Genomic DNA, 4,656 nt, shown 5'->3' on the forward strand with positions numbered 1-4,656 from the left:
CTTATTTTGCACTTTTGAATTAACATTTTTAGCAATTAAAAACAAACTAAATAAGAAACTAATGGTTTAAGTATAATGTCAGGACAATAAATATTTGCTGGAGAAAGAATCAAGTAAATTTAAACCACATGCATATTCCCTATTGCATTTGATAAAAGAACAAATCTTTAAAACCTAAAACGAACAACACAAACCACTCCTAATTAAAAGAAAATGTTTCTGCATGTCAATAATTAAAACTATTAATCGAAAATAATGGAAACAATAAACTAAATGAATGAACCTAGACGCGATTTAGTCCAGTCAAAATAAACAAATAACAAAAACTCCGACGGGGCCGAATTTTGGTAGAGACCTTGGGTACACCAATAGAAATAAAGTACCAAAAGTCCCCATAGATCCCACGTGTGCTAAAGAAGTTATTCAAGGTCAAAGTCAAAATTTTCGGTTTTCTATTTTTTTCGAAAACGGTTGAGAGGTTCCACCCTGTATATACAACTTACGACGATGCACACATTTTTGAGAGTTGGCAACCACGCAATTTTTAGGAGGGGAAAGCGATTTGCGTCATCTTGAGAGCACGAACAGGGGTTACGTTTGGCATCTCGTTTTGATTAGCGGTCGTGAACGCGTCGCTCCATAAATGTTTGTTGTTATTTTCCAGGTTATTTTGTGTCATTTAATGCAGGTAGTAATTTTTGCATTTCTTGATATCGTATTTGTGTTTTGTATGCCGCATTTTACATTTTGTGTGTTTCAATCTTTGTTTTTGAAATTTACTTGTTTAAGCGCAATGCAGAATGACATGTTTAATACCGTTATCTTTTTGATTGTAATTGTTTACGTTTTTGGTGTAAAGCTTGCTTAATTTATGTTTATTGATGTTGATTACTTGGTCTTGTCCATGAAGTAACATTCATATAAGTTTTGACATTTTATTTTATTATGTGGAAATTGCTTTGATGTATGTAGTGACTTATTGTTTGTAACTAACATTTTCTCCGTGAATGTAGCAGTCACGGGGGTGGTAAAAACTGTAATCAAATTGAGTTACGACACCTAATTCCGTGATTATCTTCGGCATTCAACTGTAGGTTCGAAACCCCGAACGAGGGGCGATGTTACCTACATTGCAGGGGCGAGAGTATGCTAATCAAAACTCTTCGGTTTAGAATCTATGTGCGATAAATGAGCTACGACTCGCTAAGTTCCATATATTTCTGCCGATAGTTGAATTTGCCTACAAGGCCATGTAATTTTCCATCTTGCTTGCAACAAAATGACTTTATTGCACCAAAGGTGAGTCACATCCTGTACCCTTCATCTTTTCTCGGAATTTAGATACGTGATACCTTTAGTGTAGCCAACATTGTGTACTATCTTCGTTAACTAGTGCTCAAACTTTTACAAATTTTAAAAATTATTTTGTAAACTAACTTTTGGACTGTGTTAATCAAACTGCGAGGTCTTTCTACGTCGTACTCTGTTTACCCTTAGCAGTTACTTTTGCGAGAGTACGATACTTTTTGGCTTTACTTGCATTGCTTATGTTAATCTACATCAACTAAATTTCCGGGCTTTCACCATCTTAATAATAACGATCATTATTAAACAAACTTTTCACAATTTCAGTGTTTTATTTTACGTTCCTTCCCTACTGTGCTTCAGGTCATAGCGATGATTACAACTAACGTAAGGGGGCCCTGCCTTAGATGTTTCATCACGTGCCACTTTTCAAATTTTGTTTAGTTTTGGAGGGAATAGTCATTCGAGTGGCCATTTTTAAACGTTACCGGGTTGACTTTATTTCAGTGTTCTTGTAGCGTGAAGGTAGCGTAGAACCTGGGGGTTAAGTACAATACACGGTAGGTTTTATTAAACATGTAGCTCAGAGAAAAATTGTAGATCATTTTATGATCTACAAAACTGATCCTTATACTTTTTTCTTTAAGAATCACCATCGCATAGCAGTGTAAGCTTGATACAGATGCCGGTGCACTGCGGAATAGGGGTCAATGAAAAGGAGGGCGAGTGAAGGCAGTGGGGTTTTTATCGGGCCCGAGCCTACCCTAGGAATTGCTACCTCCGTTGTCAGGGTCAGGAGTAAAGATTAAGTTACCACTCAATTCCAACCATCAACCGGACTCAGGCACTCCAGGGCTTTTTTTAACAGGGACCCTTGGCAAATCTGGGTCTTCTAAAATTCTAAAACTGAATAGAAGCCAGATTAGGAAAATCACCGGAGTCCTCACGAGGCACTGGATGGTCAACTAGGTAACCTGCATAACATATACATACAACGTGCAAGTGCTGACTTTTGTTCGGTTAATTTAAATAAACTTTTTTTTGAATGTCGTTCATTTTCTTTTCTTGCAACTTAAGTTGATCTTCTTTGATCTGCAGCTCTTCTTCTAATTTGTCTACTCTCTTATGTAAGATACTAGTATCTTCAGCTTGCTCTCTTACCACCGCCAAACTTTCCATTATACCTTTTTCTTCAGCCTCTTCAATTTCCCTCTTAACTCTTGAATTAATCTACTTACATTTTCTTCTTCTGTATTTTCCATACTTAATTTCTTCGATTTCTGATTCTTCACTAGTTATTTTTTCATCTCCTGGTCTTATATAGCTAACTGATCCGCCAACCACTATGCTCATTGGACTATCGGTATCCTCCAAACAAAGCTTGTTTTCCCCTTCCAGCACTCCAACTATAACAGATTGGTTGGTTTCTTCGTATGCCGATCTTACAACTCCCACGATTGGCATTGAATTCAGCTGCCAATTTTTCTCAGGCTTCAGCCTTTTGTTTATTCTTCAACATCGGACTTTTTCTTCTCTATCAGATGCTTGTTCATACTAGTTAATCAGGAGTAACCAGTAAATCAGTCTCAACGCTAGTGAAATTTTCATATACTTGCTGTTGTTTTTCCATCTTCACAGAACGCAAAAATACACCGAAATAATCACGTTCGACGATCGCGACGTTCGTTATGAGGTTGATTGATAACCACAGAAATTATAGTTAAACAGCGGCGTTAAGTTTCTGGGTATTTTTAACCCACAACTGAAACATTGGGCCTTAATGGACTGTAATCGAATTAAATTAGTAAACTCGTCATGAGACATTTTGAGAGAAAATCCGCCATTGTAGGCGTTTAAAACTTTGAAGTAACTAAATTGGTTTTAGAGAACTTGGGGGAATGCGCGTTTTAGCATTCGATGCGACCAGTTGTGATCCAGATCATTAAGAGGTTCGCGTGTTGATCGTTGGTGTGGTCGGAGAGCTTTCCAGTTGTATCTGAAGTGACCAACAATTTAAGGTCCATTTTAAAAAAGTTAAACCGTTTTGACCGGAAATCATATTTCTGAAACTCCGAAAAAAGTTTAAAGCTTGTAAAGAAAGTCAGTTTTTATTTGGTGGAAGTTCAAGGAATATTACGTTTGGATATCTAAATAAAACTTTCAACTTTGTCGTTAAAAGTGCGCAATACAGTTTAAATGTTCGAAAAAGAAACGAAAACTACCTCTTCTTTAAAAAAAACCAATAAAATTGGCTGTGGTTGGACAGTATTAACTAAATTCTGTGCTAGTTAAAAAGTGGAACTCTGTAAAGAAAATTTCTTGGTCATCAACAACACGTAACAACCCCCAACGTTCCGTTATCTTTCAAATTTTCCCCGGAGTCACCAATTTCAAAGCAATTTTAAGGCAGTAGCCGTTCGATCCAACCGACATCTGATGAATCATAAGCAGTTTCCCATTGTTCATTGTCAGGAAAACACACTGACATTGCAAATTGTGAGCATTTCTATCTATATAACCACTGTAAATCTAAATTATTTTTTGGTTGGATCCGTTTGGCAAAGCAAATTACGAGAAATAAAATTCTCTTTCATTGTTATAATTTAATAAGTGTACATTTTGAGTGGTTTTACCGAACTGCATCAATTTGGATAAATGAATTATAGCAAATATTTTCATGATCATGTGCATGTGTTCGTCAAGAAAGTAATTTTCTTTACGTCATTTTCTGGAAACTTAATTTCTCATTTGATTAAAACTTCCTTGTGAAAATGTATGTGGTTTTTAATAGGTAGTAAACAGGTGTTTTTAACAGTGGAAATTAAGGGTATTTTGAATATTTATTTTATTACTGGGAAGCAAAACAGATTTAAGGTTCAGAGAGGGTCATTGAGTTGGATTTTATCAATATATTTACGTGAATATCACGTTGGAATGGTTATTACTTATTAACCAGAAAGGTGCACCCAAACAAAATTTAAAGATTCAAGTAAAAAGGGAAAGGATTTCATTTCATTTCATCATAGCCGGGAATTAGTTTAAAAATTTCATTGATAAAGTTCAGATCAAAAAGTGGAAGTTAAGGTGTTTATGTAATAGACAACAGTTTGTGTCCATAGAAATAAATCAATCAAATGCTGTTACAGTGCAGTGGGGAGTTCCTCGGGGTACCATACTAGGTCCCCTATCTTTTACACGGCGTTTAAAGACATAACATTTACTAAATCCTTGCGGATGATACCCAGATTTATACTTGCTTTTCTTAAAGGTGGATTTCAAAGTGCAGTAAATAATACAAATCTGGACTTTCAACAGCTGTCAATAAATTTTAATAAGTGAAAAGTTGTTATT

The sequence above is a fragment of the Photinus pyralis genome, unplaced genomic scaffold, assembly GCF_008802855.1.
Source record: "Photinus pyralis isolate 1611_PpyrPB1 unplaced genomic scaffold, Ppyr1.3 Ppyr1.4_LG6, whole genome shotgun sequence".
Taxonomy (NCBI): Eukaryota; Metazoa; Arthropoda; class Insecta; order Coleoptera; family Lampyridae; genus Photinus; species Photinus pyralis.